This window comes from Lonchura striata, chromosome 5 (genome assembly GCF_050655825.1).
Source record: "Lonchura striata isolate lonStrDom1 chromosome 5, ASM5065582v1, whole genome shotgun sequence".
NCBI classification, from domain to species: Eukaryota; Metazoa; Chordata; class Aves; order Passeriformes; family Estrildidae; genus Lonchura; species Lonchura striata.
Genome location: NC_140707.1, coordinates 65023414 through 65040267, shown reverse-complemented (window position 1 = coordinate 65040267; position 16854 = coordinate 65023414). Strand labels below are relative to the sequence as shown.

Here is a 16854-nt window from a genome sequence, read left to right as displayed (position 1 = left end):
TTCCCAGCTGTGGGGGAGGATAGCCCAGCCTCCCAGGGAACATCCCCTCAGTGATGCTGAGCTGAAGCTTAGGGTGAGTTCTTTGTGCCTTGCAGTGGTGGTGGCATTTGGGGTTCACGTTCACCCAAAATGTTGCCATTGGACGTGGCCCCTGGACTCCAGCAGGGAAAGGAGTGAGGGGCCCAAGGGGGGTGGGACCTGCTTGGGCAGGGCTGCTCCAGGCACCAGCTGAGCAGGGGCTCCCCAGCCCTGCAGATCTGACAGGGCCATTTCATGGGGCTCACACCCATCCTCATCCTCACCATCCATCCTCATGCCCCAGCTGCCCCCTCGGCGTGTCATTTGTACATAAACTGGAGACAGGTTTGTAACATAAAACAAATGACCTTTTAATCCTTCCAGGGGACTGAATGGGACTAATAACAGTCTTAAACTGGTTTCCATCAGAAAGTTGTCTGGATCTATATTTCTGGATTCCATTACTTTCAAGAAGGAAAAAAAGTAAAAATCCAAACAATGTTTTTTTCTGCCTTTTATTCCTCAAGACAATGATCCCATTGTAATTGTCAGTCATTAAACAAATCTCTCTGTGCAGAATATAAAGGAACCACAAATACTGACATCCCAAAATGAAGAGATTCATTAATCACAAACACAATGAATAATTATTTTTAAAAGAGGAAGCACAAAAGGCCTCAGGACTCTGAGCTTGCATGGTGGGATGTAGTAGCTGGGAATATTGCAACCCTATCAGTGCTGCCTGCCCCACTCAGAACAATCTTTTCCAGAATATATCCTGTTGGGCTTTCTGTTTGTTTCATTATACTGTTTGTTTGTTTGCAGCTTAGGCCAGTCCAACTGGCTGTATTACTCAGTAGGATGCTAATAAAATTTAATAGGAAACCTTAAAAAATGTTTATTTAAATGTACCATAGAAATGTTTCGTTAAAGATAAAATATTCCCTCCATATCCGTATGGTTTCTGTTTGAAATGCTTTTGGATTAGACTCAAGGCATTTGGGAGTTTGCCAGGAAGGGGTGTAAACAAGGGAGGCGTGGAACTTTTATTCTCAGAGAATGTATGGCAGATCCAGGGTGCAGCAGTGCCAGGATGTTTGTGCTTTAAATTCAAATCAGATACACAAAAAAAACCCAAACAAAAAGCCACTACTTTGACTCAAGAAAGAAATGTGCTGGGGTCACCTTATTGAAGAATTTAGATAAGAAAGGTTTTATTAATTTCTGTGGTTCTTCTGCCCGCCAGAACAAATTTTTCTGGATTATAATTGGCTATATGTAAGTATCTGATAATTAAGAATATTTTATTTTATAGAGCAAATAATAATTCTGATTTTATGCTATCATTTTTATAAGTATTTACATCAAACCTATATTTGACAAAGTCCATTTTTCATCAAGAAGATGTGTCTTACTTTCAAGAAATAGGGCTGGAAGGTCCCATTTGAGATTGTTCTGTTTCTGTACCCCCAAAACAAGATCAACTCATTTCTTTTGCTTTCCTTTCACGGAAACCTCTAATGATGGAAATTCCACCATGTTTCATGGAAATTTCCCAACTATTTATCATCTACAGATTTTTCCTGATGTTTATCCCTACATCTCCTTTCGTGCAAATTAGACTATAACCCATTAAACTTTGTCCAAACCATAGAGGACAAGGAGAACAATTCCTTCTGTCTTTGCAACACTTTTTCACACTCTTGGGCTGTGTTAGCTTCTTTTTTTTATTTTTTTTTTCCTAGCTGAAGCTACCCAGTTCTTCCAAAAGAGATTGATTTTCTGGTCTGTTTAATGTTTTTATGCTCTCCATTTGATGCTCTTTCACTGGCCCACCTCTCTTTCTAATACATTGCCAAGGACATCAGGTGAGAAGCGCTGTCTCTGCGTGGCCTCATGGAAGGATTATTTCACAGGACTTTTATGTGCAGCTCCCCTGTTTACACAGCCCGCTCTAATATTTATTTTTTGCAGTCGCGTGACGATGTTGACTCAAGCTCAGTCTGTGAACCTTGGTAACCTTCAGATCCTGTTTCACAGGGCTGATGCCCAGCAGACGTTTTGCATCCGGTGTTTGTGCAGTTCATTATCTCCACTTAGAAGCGTCCACTTTTCTCTGTTTTCATTGAACCACGTCCAGTTTTTCTCAGCTCATTTCACCCATTTGTCAAGAAGATTTTAAATTCTAATCCAGTCTCTCAAAATTATTGCGGTTCCTCTGTGCTTGGTATTCACCCATTAAAGAGCTGCCATCATACCTCAAATTAGGGGGTAATCTTCCTAACCAGTAAACCCTTTAACCAAGTGTATATCCAAGAGCAAAAAGACACCTGTCACATGCCCTGGAAAGCTGAGAAGAAGGTCAGCTTCAATCGTGGCTCACTCGGGTTCTTGAGAAGCCCAATATTTCATTATCCAGATGGCTTTGGGCATAGAGAAAAGGGCAGCATGGCCCAGACTCAGGGCTGCCAACATTTTATCTAGCATTAAGGAATTTTTGTTACCCAGAAACCATCATATCATCACAATGAGGTGCTGGTCACCCCACCAAGACACAGAGTGGAAACTGCAAGCTGTGTTAATGAGCCATTTGGTGCACAAGAATTACTTGGCAACTGTCATGCCTATATGTGAACATAATTTGGCATGAACATGCATTCAAATATGCTGTTAAAGCCAAGTATGCCTGTATATGTTACATATTATACATTTCTATTTATTATAGATGCATATGTTTTACACTGTAGGAAAAAAAAGTAAAATCCCTTTTCATTTGACTTACACTGATGCTGTTTACCTGTACCTGCTGCAAAGGAATCCATGGTATCAAGTACTCTCCTCACTCCAGCCAAATGCATATTGCATCTCCCTCTAGTGGCTTAACCTACATGTCCATCCTCCAACAATAACTACGTATTGTACTAATTCCATTTATCATGAACCAGAACATAATTCAGTCAGGAGAGGAGATGAGCTCATTTATGAGCACATCTTTATTTTGAGCTATCCCGTTTCTGTATTTCTGCTTAAAGTCTGCTTGAATGTTGTACCAAACTCTGGTTTTGCAGACAGAAAATAATTATATACATAAAGAGGAAAATGTGGATTTTCAGTTTAAAATTACTTTGGTGTTAAGCCAGCAGAAAAAATGAGACAAAGGCCAAAATTCAAGCCTGTCAGACAGCTCTGTAGTGAATATCTTCATTTTTCTTCAAATGAGTTGAAGCATCTCAGAAAACAAAACATGTTTTGTTTTGTTTGTGACATGTTCTGGGAAGCTTTACAGAGTTATAGCCAGAACTGCCTCTCTGTTGCACACACCCCCTTTCATTTACAGTCACCATAGTTTGGAGTGGTGGCTAATGCCCAGATAAGTTTCTAAATCACTCCCACTCAAGCTACTTGTTTTCAGACTTGCAGGTAAGTCATCACCTAGCTAATCAGCTATAAAATGAGGCTCTGAGCAGTATTTCCCTTCCATCACTGAAAAGTGCCATATGCCTCTGAGCACACACAACCATCCCAGCTAAAAGCCGACAATGTAACTACCCTCTGTGTTCATTAGAAATTCCGTGCCTCTCTCCAGCCCCGTGTCCTTCCTCCACAAGACACATAAAAACAAGGTCTTGGGCACTTGTGTTAATTAACATTCCCCCAGACCTTTTTGCAGAACTGGAGATAATAGTCCTGGTGTGCTGGCCAACTTCCAGTGTGCAAATTGCATTCGGCTTAGCCCAAATTCCCCTGGCAGCTGGAGGTGGCTGAGGTATTTGGATGTTCCCTGTCCTTTGCTGTGCTGTGCACACAGAATAAGCCAGGCTGGGAGCTGGGCTACAGGGGGAAAGGGAAAGATCCCCTTTTGGATAAGGGAACAGCTAAAGGTATAGTCAAAGATGAACACAAATACAAGGAGCTTATCCACTGCCCATATGGAAAGAAAAGAGTTTATTTACTTCCCACTGACTAGTTTCTGGCAATAAATTAACAAGTTTTCCCATTTATCTTTTTTTTTTATTATTACACAGCTGCTCTTATAAATCTCTAGCTATAAATCTGAGAGAGGAGTCCGTAACAAAGCCATAATTAAGTCTTAAAATGTAGGTGTCATTTTATTAGTTCCTGGGTCCGTATTCACATTCTCCATAGTCCTAAACTGGTTATTTTCTTTTTCAATAGTCTCATGTACAGCTAGTTGAAAACCTAATGTACTTATTACAACCTTTTTTCTTTTTTCCTTTTTTTTTTTTTTAAATAAAGGTTAAGTTCTTGCAATGAAGCCCTTTTGGCTTTGGTATCAATACAAATTCAGTTTCTGATACTCAGTTTGGACCCTGAAAATGTAATTAAAGCCTTGTCACAGACAACTTATTTTTCTTCAAGTGAGAAACACTGGATCAAAATTTTGTCAAATACTTCTTTTAGTGTAGCTTTTCCTAGTCTGCTTCTACTCCATCATAAATTACTATTTCTACTGAGGCTGTGGAGAGAACTTATAGAATCTGGATCGACTGTGATATTGGTTGAACACTGGCAATCATTGCCCAAGGATATTGTGAAGTCTCCATCCTTGGAGATATTTAAAAGCATCTGAACACAGTCCTTGGCAGCGTGGTGGCCCAGCTCAAACAGGGCAGCTGGACCAGATGATCTGCAGAGATCCCTCTCAACCTCAACCTTTCAGTGATTCTGAGATTTTTCACTCATTTCATGTCGTTGAAGCTTAGAGACCAGCAGCATGATCCAAATGTAAGGCTGCCAAAGAGCTGACAGGAGACAGCTTCAGGTTGACAACCTGATTCTTTTGTAAATTCAAACGAGAAAACTGAATGTGGGCCAGCATCTCTGGGTCATAGCAAATGTTTATCCAGCTCAAGCTGGTGTGATGATGCTGATGCTTTAGGAAGACATAATAAGGAAATTAATTTAAGCTCTTCCCTCTTCAGTCTGAAGATTCCATGGTTTGCAGGATCCAGCTGAAGGAAAAGGAGAGCAGCACAGGGGACAGCAGAGTATAAGGAAAATCACATTTCCATGGAGTTCAGTGTTGGAACGCTAACACTACATTTGACCTGAAAAGTATTTCCCAACAAATAAAACCACCCTATAAAAATATAAATACTAATAATAACTCAACTATCCAAAATTTATCTAAAAACAGAGAAATCCACAATTCAATATGAAATTACTCTGCAAGAAATCAAATTGAATATTTCAGATTTAACCCTGAACTATTCTGAGGCCTTTGTCAAAATCATGCAGCCCTTTTGCTTCAGGACAACAACTTGATCCAAATCCAAACTATTGTAGGATTTTCTAGATCAAGAAGTGAAATTATTGGGTTCTAAAGGACAAAAAAGACATTTCTCACTGACATCTCTGAGACTTTCTCACTTGATGGTTAATTCTTTCATTAAAATCTTATCTAACATCTTTTTTCTTAGAAGCTGGAAGGACGGAACAGGACAGGACACCCCCTATCTTGGTTTTGGTTTGTTCATTAGGCCATCAAGGAAGACTAGTATTGCTGCCCTTGAAGTTTTAGATCACTGCTTATTTCAAACTAAAATGAAGTTGTCAATCCCTGGTATTAGCTTTTCAAACAAACTAAGTGATATTTATGATAGTCTTGTATATTTATCTTCAAGATGACTTTATTTGTCCTAGGTTGTGGATCCCTGCTTGATCTTAGATTATTATGATTTGTTTGTTTTATCTGCTTCTCAAAGATTTATATTCTCAAACTCCTCCAGTGGCACTAACAAAGGTTTGATAACCCAAGTGATAAACCAGTTCTGCTTTTAAGTTTCTTATAAAACTTCATTACAAGTGAAATTAATCACTGTAGGTTTTAATGTGAAGAGAGGACAGAGGCTGTTATTTGATGGCCTGTGTTCAAAAAGCTGGGTAAGCTTTATATCACTCTTTATGATAATAAAAAATTACGGTGTAGGACCAAGGTCATATCATAACACATGAACAATAGCCCAGTGTGCTCATGATGCACTGACAGAGGATGCTGGTTCAGCTTTATGGCTCATACTGCAGCCTTCCTCCACTTCATATGCACTCCTAATGCATTTGCAGTTCAGCTCCTACCTGAAAATAGACAATATTTTAGGAATAAATGATTATATTTAGTTCCAGTTTACTCAAGAAAAACCTGACATATGCCTACATGAATGTTCTGGATCTGTGTTGAACTAAAGTGATGATGCAGTTACTTGATATTACCATTTATATCCTTATTTGTCTGTCTTGTTCAATGCTTTGAAATGCCTCGAAGCTCCAGAAATAAGTAGATTCTGACGGCAAAAGGGAATGGCATGGTTTGCTATGTTCCAAAATCCTCCATCAATGGGAAAGAGTGAAAGAGTAATCATATTGAGAAGCTGACTGCTTATTGGAAATGAATATATCACTTGGGTTTTTTACTTTTTTTTTCTCTTTATTCAGAGCAGCAAAATAAGTGTTTAACACAATATTTCCACCTTGCACCTATTGATGCATGAAAAGCTGTAATACAGGCTTGTCTGGAATAATCTTAAAGAGTGTGTCTGACTGCAGCTCCAAGGCAGTGAAAAGGAATTGTTAAAGACACTGTTAAAGAGTGTCCTCAGCCCCCATTCCTGCTTTCCCATGGAGTGCCCAAGCACAAAGAGTCACAATTTCACATAATCACCCATCTGCTTTTTTCTACCTTGCAATCCTGAGACCTGAGCAGAGCCTTCTTAACCCACTGAGCAGAAGCTTTTGGACCATAAACATTAACAGATGTTTGCACATGTGAGGGATTTCCTCACAGTACCTAGCTGGGTTTAGATATGTAGCTTATAAATATATAGGGGATAAAATTATGAAATTACAGTAGGAAATGATCTCCAATTCTGCTAAAAGTCAACTTGCTTGTTGTAATTTTGGAGGTCTTGAGTTTTCTTGTTATGGTAATGCTAAATTGAGGCTATACTAAAAACAACCCTTATTTCATCCACTAAATAATTTGATTATCAAATAGATGATGCAATGTAACAAGCACAGTGAACAAGAACTGTGCTGTCCCTTTCAAAATTATTACTAGAGCCAGAATCTAAGCAGCTGAAAAAAGTTTAACTCTGTGACTACACCACTTTGCAACAGCAAAGCCTGACCACTTAATGCTGTGGAAATGCAGTGAGAATCAGCAATTAGAGGCAAATAAAATTGTGATCAGGTAATTTGATGCAATACACACAGTGTATTGCATCTCCTCCAGTAAAATGAGAACAGATTTGAAGGTTTTAGTCATAAAACAGGAATTTAAGTGATAAAAATATTCCGACGTGAGCAGCAGCAAAGGAAGTCTATACAGCTGCTTTGTGGAGTAATTTCATGCAGCCGTGGCTGAATGTGATATTTTTCTCCTGAACCTGAAGGAGGGGGATGACTGATTTAAGTGCTTCATGTGATTAAGTAGACAAGGTGGCCATTTTTATGCATTTATGCAGAAGCAATAAAAATGTGTGGCCATGCACCAAATCCTAGGGTCAAAACTGCAGTTACTACTTAGGCAAAACTCCCGTTGACATCTCTACTTTTATTGAATGTGGGCAGTGAGCTTTCTTCCAGGCTCTTAGCCTGTCCTCTCATGTTCTTAAATAACACCATGAGGTGACTAAGAGGGGGAGGAAAAAAAAACTGATTCATGTAGTCGTTTGAATGCCTAAAAACCCTGGCTGCCCCTTTTTGCACCCCCAAACCCATGAGGATCCAGCAGAGGGGTCTAGAGGGCATCAGGACAGTCACACCCATGAGCTGGAGGCTTGCAGGAAGATCTCTGATGAGACAAACCCTGCTGCTGGGGCTTGATGGCATTTTGGGAAGTAGCTCAACATAGTGTGAAGTGGCAAAGATTGAAGCTTTATATGAGCATGCTAAAAGACAAGGACGTGCTCTGGTGTGTGCCTGCTCATGGCTGATGCTTGAACAACATTAGCCCCTTGTGTTCTGTTTCATGATGAAATCAAGATGGATTGGCTCTGTCTATTAAATTTTTTTTGATATGTGAAATATTTTTTTCACATCCAACCCATTCTCACAAGGGTCATAAGGACTTTCTCAGTCTCTCCGCCAGAGAGAGCAGGGAGATGGAAATACACTCTGAGCCAAATGTACCCTCTTCTCCATGGAGCCTGGCACATTTAACCAAGTCTTAGGAGTTCAAAGAAGCCTCACACCAAAATACTGCACCATGCTCTAAGCCTGCCAGTGCTTGCATTGCCTGATTTCTGACTCGAATAATAACAATGAAACATGATTGAGCTGCTTGACATTTACAAAAAGGTGCTTGTTAAAAACAGTTCCTCCCAACTTAATTAACGCTAAAACCCTTTAGGTGTTCCTCCAAGTACATATTAAAACAGCTGTCCTTTTCCCTGAAATGGAAGTAAACTAGAAGTGAGCTTCAATAAAACCAATGGACTATGACTTCTCCCAAGCACAACTGTAATGAAATGTTACTGCTGTAATATCCAGCTAAATAAAGAGTGGTGAGCTGGCTGGGCCAGCTGCAGTGGCAGATGCAGACAGGATCATGGGCTTTAAACAATGCTATCACTGAATAAACACAGACAAGGAGATAACATTTCTACACCTCCCCAGTTTCCATGAAATTAGTTTTTGTTATTCTAAATCAAAAAACCTGATAGTCCTCCCAGGATAATAGGAATGGTGGTAATTGTTCCATACATGGTATCATAAACTGCTATTAGTCATTGGTCAGGAATATTTGGAATTATGTGTCTGTAAATTGCACTGCATATTCGAGGAGACTTGATGCTTTATTGATGAGAGAGATTAGCCACTGATTTATATACCACCCTGTGTGCCACACTTTCCTTCATAAGAAACTTAATGCATGACTTAAAGGCCACATCCAAACTGGAATCTTTCCTTACGGAAATAGCCCAGTAAATTCTTAAGAACTGACTAAAGGATTAAGTTGAACAATTCAATACAAATATGGCCTTTTTGTGTTAGATGTGGTCAAAAAGGTAAAATGTACATAATTTACAATATACTGAGATTTGAAATTAAACACCCTCCCAAACTGAGGTCAAAGTTTAAAAATTTCTCCAATTTGGTTATTGCATATCATATCATTTGAAAGTGTCAAAAAACAGAATTTTTAAAAAATGGCAACAATATCCATTAAGCCTTTTTGAAATTGCTGTATTCATGTGAAATGTTTAAACATTACCAGCATTTTCCAAAGGAAAAAAAGTACTATTTAGTGTTCTCAGTCACTTGATAAGGCAAATGCAATAGTAAATAAATGCTAAATAGGGATCAAAATTAATCTTGCCTCTCAATCTAAGTGTTGAACTCTATAATGGTCCAAGCTCAGAATCTTATGTAGTCTACAGGCCCACTGGTGTTCATGGTCTGGGTTTGGTTATATATTTGATCCTTGCAGCATTTGTTTTCTTTTATCCTCCCTAAAACTGAACTTTTTGCCCCTTCAAAATTGGCTTGGCAAGATAAGAATCTGTGTGGTTATAGGATGTAATAATGTATTTAATAATGATGGGAATGATTTTCTCGTATTAAATAACAGCATTTTACCCAACAAGAAGTCCCACTGAAGTCAAAAGGCCACTTGACACTTGGGTAATAAAGTGCTCCCATGCCATAAAGGAGATTACTCAGTCCTGTTTCTATGGGTTTTATTGGCCAGCATTTGAACAGATTAAGTACTACTATTGTGGAAGATAAATCATCACAAACTCACCATGTCATCTCAGCCCATTTTTATTGTATTTGCAGGGAAGGAGCTTTAAACTCAGATAAATATTGAAGATGACACTTTCACTGAAAATAACCAGTCACTGGGAAATAAATGAAATGTGCATAGATATTGCTTTTAAAGATAAAACTTGGTTCTCAGGTTTTTTAAGGGCATACTGACAATAAACCATCAAAATAAAACTTGGTTTATCTTGCAGGAATTCATATGGAACCCATGGAAGAGTGCTGTGAAAATCTGTGTGCTCCCACGGGGCTTTCAAGCTTCTCCAGAAGCCAGTGGTCAGGCTCCACAACTAAGAGCAGGAGGAAGCTGCAAGTGTGAGAAAGGCTGCCTAATTCTCCCTGTTGCTGTTTCATATCCCTCCTTTTCTCCTTCTGTGTTTACAACAAAGAAACTTTATCTCACTGTAATGTCCCCATCATTTTTCTGGGGGAATGGCAAAAGTTCTGGGAAGCATTAATATCTTCTAATATAAATGAACAGGAGAAAGCAATAGTGAAGCAGAAGATATCCCATCATTTAACATAACTATCCTGTAGCAATCAGTTTGGGAGAACAGGCACTGACACTTGAAGGGTAAATATATTTTATTACCCTTTGGGCCAGACACAACAGTTTATCTTTTAAGAACAACTCAAGGGAACATTTCCTTCCCTCCCTAGCATCCTATTACTGTATTTTAAGAGGAGGGGGTGGTTGTTTACCATTGTTATAACATGTCACCAAACAATTAAGCCTCCTTCAACTAACATGATGGATTGGTAATTAATTTGCTCAGCAAGGTAATTCATGCATAAAAGCTCACCAGATATCAGTTACCTGTTTCACAAGAACCAGGGCAACCCTCAATAAAAAGGATCCAGATTGTCGTTAATTTAGAGGCACATATTTCTACTTAAGCAGATTTTATTAGAAGAATTTAGACACACCAAAGAAAAGTACATACAGTCAGACTTTTCATAGAAGCATGGGATGGTTTGAAACTTCTAAAGTCCATTTAATTCACTAGTTCCTGCTTTAAGAGTCCACTTAGTTACTTGATCATATAACAGACTTATAACTATCACTAGCAACATCATCATTTTTCACACTGGAAATGAATACATGACCTTACAAATTCTTTCTTGTAGGCTGAAAAACAAGTGACAATTCCTTAACCTCAGGTTTCCTGAAGAGATATCAGCGGTGTCAAGAGCAGCAATTAAGAATCACACGAATACAATAAACAGTTATTTCTTTTCCCTTCACTATTAGTTAATCCACCATTTCCAGGAAAAGGTGATCAGGTACTGAAGAGGTTAGCTTAAACAACAGACAGGTTTGGTTCTTGGTCCTTTCTCCCTGATTCCAACATTGAAGCTTATCTGAACACTTTTTGGTTTGAGTTGGGTTGGGTTTTTTCTTTTAATCAATTAACAGAATTAGTTACAAAGAAAAAGAAAACCCATCAATTTATGTTAAACAACCCTAGTAGCATTTCAGCATCCAGCACTAGGAAGTGTTGCTTTCCCTGTACTGCTAATATTGCCTGGTTCTAGTCAAGAAGAAGTACTACTAGAAGTACTTCTAGTAATTTCTAGTAAGTTATTTCCATATATATATGTTAAGTTCAGACAGTTTGGGGTTGGTATCATGTGTGCATCACCTGAGAGGGCAGAGGTAGATTTTCACCCACAGCTGTGCACACATATATCCTCACAGCTCAGAGCAGGGTGAGAGGATAATCTGCCTATGACACACACTGGCACACACTGGTAGATGCATGTTGATATGCTGGCAGACCTTGAACAGATTTTCTAACCAGAGTTTTGTAAATCCTGCTTCTTCCAAATTACATCAAGGAGTGAGGCAGAGTTTCTTTCATGCAGGTTTGAGAGCCGACCACATCCTGTTATACTCCCTACATTGCTGATGAAGCCTGAAAACATTTGCTCTCTGGTTAGGCCATGATCATGTTGGGGGTTTTGATAATTTTTCAATTTTCATAATTCTTTTCAGTGATTTATCAGAGTTGCAATTTTTTTCTGCTTTGTCTTTATGCATAGTTCGACTGTTCCTCCCAAGGACACTTCCCTCACTGCCAGACAATGACTGGATCAAATAAGGGGGGTTTAGACCCTTTTGCTTCTTTTCAATTAGTGAACAGACTGAAAATGGAAACAAAGCATATTATTTATGCCTTTCTTTCCTTCATTACAACAGCTTTCAGGCAAGCCAAATGAAATTTTTTTTACACTTTACATAATTATCTTTGAGCTTAATGGAATTATGGAAATTTGTTAAAGAGCTGGCTGTCTCTGGCTGCTGTAGCTCACAGGGAAATGGGGAGTAGCCACAAACAAAGGGAGTCCATGAAAAGTTGCTGTTCTGTATTAGACGCCTCTGTGTTGGGACCAATTTTCAAAAGGCACTCAGGCTTTATGTTGCAAGTCTTCAGGAAGGATCTGAAAGCATTTAATAGGTCATTTGTGCACCATCTGAGCAGAATTTGAAAAAGTCTCATCCTCCTTTGTATACATATTTTTGAAATACCAAACCCATTGCTGGTGCCGTTTCCGTGTGACTCGAGCTGTTGGCCAGAAAAGCCATTTTAGAAAGATGTGGATGAGTGCAAGTATTCATCCATCTATGGCTTGTGTTGGGGTGAAAATACCACAAAAAGCCAGAGAGCAGCTACGGGAAACAGCAAAGTTCTTTGATTTATGAGATGGATATTTTATATTGCAGGAACACGATGTTGAGCTGAAGCCAACAGCTGGAAAATTTGGACTCAGTATGCCCAAACCTGCCCTCTGCCTCCCAGCATGGAAAAACCCCAAAAACATCCTGTTACACAACTGAGAGCTGCTAAAACCTCCTTTCCATCTTCCCTTCTTTCACCCTGTGCCTTCTCAAATGTGCTACTTGGGCATATGAGAGTAGCATACCATAATGCAACAAAAGTGAATTTATCTCTATCTGATGCTCCTGAGACAATATCAGTAATCCTTCTCTTTCATATTTATTTCACTGGTGGTGTTTTTCTTTATATTGAAGTTGCCATTGTCTGCTCAGAGAAGAATGGAGAGCTCATCTCTCATAAAATAAGTAAAATTATGGCTATGTTTTCCTTCTGCTGTCCCTCCCTAATGGGACTGTTGCCATTTTGAGTAATGAACCTCTTCTTTGATTCCTCCTTCTTTTCTGCAACCATGGAAGAAACTTGACTATAAATCATTCAGAAAAATAAATAACTTTTTTATCTGTTATGCCTGATTAAGTGTTCTTTATGTTTATGCACTTCTCAGGAAAAACAAAATCTAGATTAATGCTTTAGCCAAGTCCATTTTTTGTTTTAATTTGAAAAGTCAGGGAAAGAAAGGGTTATTGAAAGAGGTAGCCAAATACCCTTGGAGGAGGGTCAGGCACCAAGGCTCCTCCATTCTGCTAAACATGACCAGAAACCAGTCAAAAGTCAAACAATCAGACAGCAGTTTTGAGACATATTTCTGCAATTCAGTATGATCAATAGATATTATCACAGAGAAAATACTTACCCTAAAAAAGAAATGAGCAAATAAGCATACAAAATATGGAAACCTGATTAATATGAAGGCAAAGCACAATAGCTTTGCTTCGAATCATCTGTGGGAAAAAAATGAAGAGTGAATATTTATAAAGGACCACTCATCTACATATAGCTACATTCATCTATTTCAAATTTTAAATCTTTGTAAAAAAAGTAATCACAGAAAAAGGGAAATGGAACTGATTTCTGTCTTAGACCACCAGCAAGTTTCTGTCTTGAGGTGGTATGAAATCCTGATTTTCAAGATCTCTGGAAACAGCCTTAAAAAAAAAAAAAAAGAGAGAGAATGCATATTTGCTGTTTTGAGTTGAGTTCTCATTCCTGAGATGTTTCATTTACGAGTTCTGTGTCTGATTTGCCTTAACTTTGAGAGATTCAGCCAGTCTGTGATCATTATTAAGCTATTCTGTGCAAAATACAGGATGCTTTTGACATTTCCCATCAGCTGCTGAGACATCTGCAAAAACATGCAATGAGTTTTGACAATCATGCATTCCAATATTTACCCACTTGTCCAGATATCTGCTTAAACGTCTTTATGCTCTGCTCAGTTTATCTCCAGGCATGTTTGTTAAGCAGGACACACTGCTGTGCAGATGTAATATTCTATCATCTGCAAAATATATTAAAGATGGAAGGTTTAAACCATAGGTTAATGAATAGCTGTAAACTCTGAGAGTCAGTTCAAGAGCTCAGAAGGAAACGTTTGGCCCCCTGGCTGAGTTCATGTTTAAAGGGAAATGAAGACCAAAAAACCTTAAGACTGCATTAAAAGTCCTAGTTAAAGGGTATTGCTGTTGTTTGCACTTAAAACCATCCAATGGGAGCTGTTATTTTCCTCAGATTTTAAGAGTTTAATTTAGCAATTTGTTAGTGAGGAAAGAAGTTCATTTTTTTAGTCACTCCTTTGCTCACATTAAGTATTGCTTAATTTTAAGCAGTCACTAAGTGCACAGAGGATTCACTAGGTCTTGTTCTGGGCACAAATATCAAGAAATGCTTGAAAACATCCTAAGTATGGGAAAAGGTTATTTATCAAACATACTTAGCTGGTCATCCCAAGTAATAAGACCTAAGACTTTCAATAAATATGTTCATTTTTCTGGACCTAAAGACAATGTTTTTACAGTGATATTTCTGATCTTTTTTTCTTCATTTGGTCATTTTCTGGAAAAAAAATATTGTGTATATGGATTAAATTTCTAAGAACATTTTTATAATGGCACCTGAACTGAAATGGAAAAGGTGAGGGGTGAATAGAGGAATTATAATGTAGATAAGGAAGAGACCAATAAGAGAGAGAAAGAGAGAGAGAGAGAGGAACTGCTGTAATGAAAAGAGGTTGCCTGTGACATTTCTGAAAGAAAGATTTTGGGACAAATTTGACTTGATATTTTCTTTGAAATGTTGTCATATAATTACAGCTGAATCTGGTATTTGCTGGTATTTGGTTGACTCTTAATACCAGATGGAAGGTTTTTGTGGTCTTCAGAACATACCCCAGTCTATCAGAAGGCAAATGCCTGTGTTGAAGCACAATTAGAAGAATTTCTACAGCAATCTGGGAACTCCTTACCTAGAAACTGCAGAAATGGTAAAAAAATGTTGGATAAATCAGGAGTGTAACAGAAGGGCAGATGCATAAGAAGAAGCAATACTGGAGAGTTGCAAGAAATAGGAAATGCTGCACACCAAATACTACTCCTTGTGTGAAACAGAAGGAGTAAACAAGAAAGAAGTCTGTGTCAGAATTACTAAAAACAAAAGTAGAAATCCAAATGTCTGAGATTACAAGAATCTCTTGAACCAGCTGTCATCAGATCAATTAAGACTTAGAACTACACCCATCTATTATCCATCTCAGACTGATAGTCATGAATAACCATACAGGCCTTCAGTGTAGTGCAGCTGTGATTTACAGTGTCTCAGGAAGAGTCTTTAAAGACTGTTGATTGCTGTTATTTTATATTGAAATATTCTGATTTCTTCTGGAATAAAATTTATGACTGGGGATCAAGAAAGAAATTTAATCTGAATTACATGGTTTGAATTGCTGAAATAATATGGTGAAGTCCATCCTTACTGAAACAAAGGCTATAATTTTTTCACTGAAAAAATACTAGAAAAGTAAATGCGAGGAGAGGAAGGAAGTGATTTAAGGCTAAGGAGTGTTTGCACAAAAAGTCAGGAAATTGAAAGAAGCAGCCTAAATGTAACAGTCTCAAAACTTGCAGTTCTTCATCTCTCCAAGAAAGCAGATTCCTCAACAATTGTGTAGGGGGATGAGCTAGGCTAACCCTGGAACCACAGTGTGCTGCCTGAGCTTTGGAATAGGATTCAAAGATGCAAAATCTGAAAGTTCAGAAGAGGGACCCAGTGATCCAAATATATTTATACATTTTTGCTCCTGAATTTTTATCCATCATATAGACAGCAAAACTTACTAAGGCTGCTCATGTTTACAGGGGATGAGGCAGGGGTTGTGGGTATGAATCTAATGAGAGAACGAAGTTATTTAAGCCATTATGCCCACAGTACCAGTATTGAATACTTGCACAAAGATTCAGAGGAAATGGGTTTTGTATCAGCTATGTAAGCAAATGTGGCCCATAAAAGATTCACCTGGCAATGACAAAAAAGTTAGGTGGATATTTTTAAGAGTCACCTTAAAACAGTAATTTTATTGAGTAAATTATTCAGTGTGGATTATTCATGCAATTCTTCTTGTGATATGTGAGAAGAATGAATTTAACTATTTTGAAACCATATACATGCTCGTTTTTTAGTCAGTGAAATTCCAGAGATAATAGAATTTATTCATGAAATTTACATTTCAGTGGTGTAAGAAGCTATTACCAAAATCATAAATGCAAAACCACAGAATATACTGAAGAAAGCAGTGGCCTGTAATTTAACTGAAGATTTTATTTACATGTTAAGCACACACAAACTCAGTTAGATGGGGTAGCATTTGGACTGGCCCACATTGACCTGTTGGTATTTTACAGAATGGCTGGTGAAAACACTGCCCTTGGATCCCCCTTTAAAAGGCTGGTCCATAGATAAGTGAAAAGGATGGAAAAGCTCTGTCTAATTCCCATGGGCTTTGAACAGGACCTTTAATATTACATAGAGGTTGAAGCAATTTAGTTCAATTTCAGAAATGCTATTCACTCACTTCCGTAGCAAGCTGGAGATGCAGGAGTTGGCCTTATTAAATATTTGAAGAAAAAGACCCCAAACATCTGACACCCCCAAGCAGGCTTCAGAGATTATGGAACAAAAGGTAGCTTGCAGTCTGACCTTGAGCAGAACACCGGGCATGGCTCTTCTTGCTTGACTCAGTCCTTTACAGAAATTTGATTACATTTTTTTTTCAGCAAGAGTCAAGAACAAGCTATGCAAGATGTTACAGTGAATAATTCACTCTCTCATCAAATCCCTTACTTTATCTAGTGTCTACCTAGTTCACAGGAGTATACCTAAC

The 16854-nt window shown here is 38.3% G+C and overlaps 1 long non-coding RNA gene across 1 annotated transcript; it reads left to right on the top strand.

The window, feature by feature from the left end:
- Nucleotides 1–44: 44 nt before the first annotated feature.
- Nucleotides 45–16145, top strand: LOC146767418 (uncharacterized). The gene is made up of 3 exons (XR_014955784.1): nucleotides 45–1296; nucleotides 9996–10116; nucleotides 12527–16145. It is a non-coding gene; the product is annotated as an uncharacterized LOC146767418 (long non-coding RNA).
- Nucleotides 16146–16854: the final 709 nt, after the last annotated feature.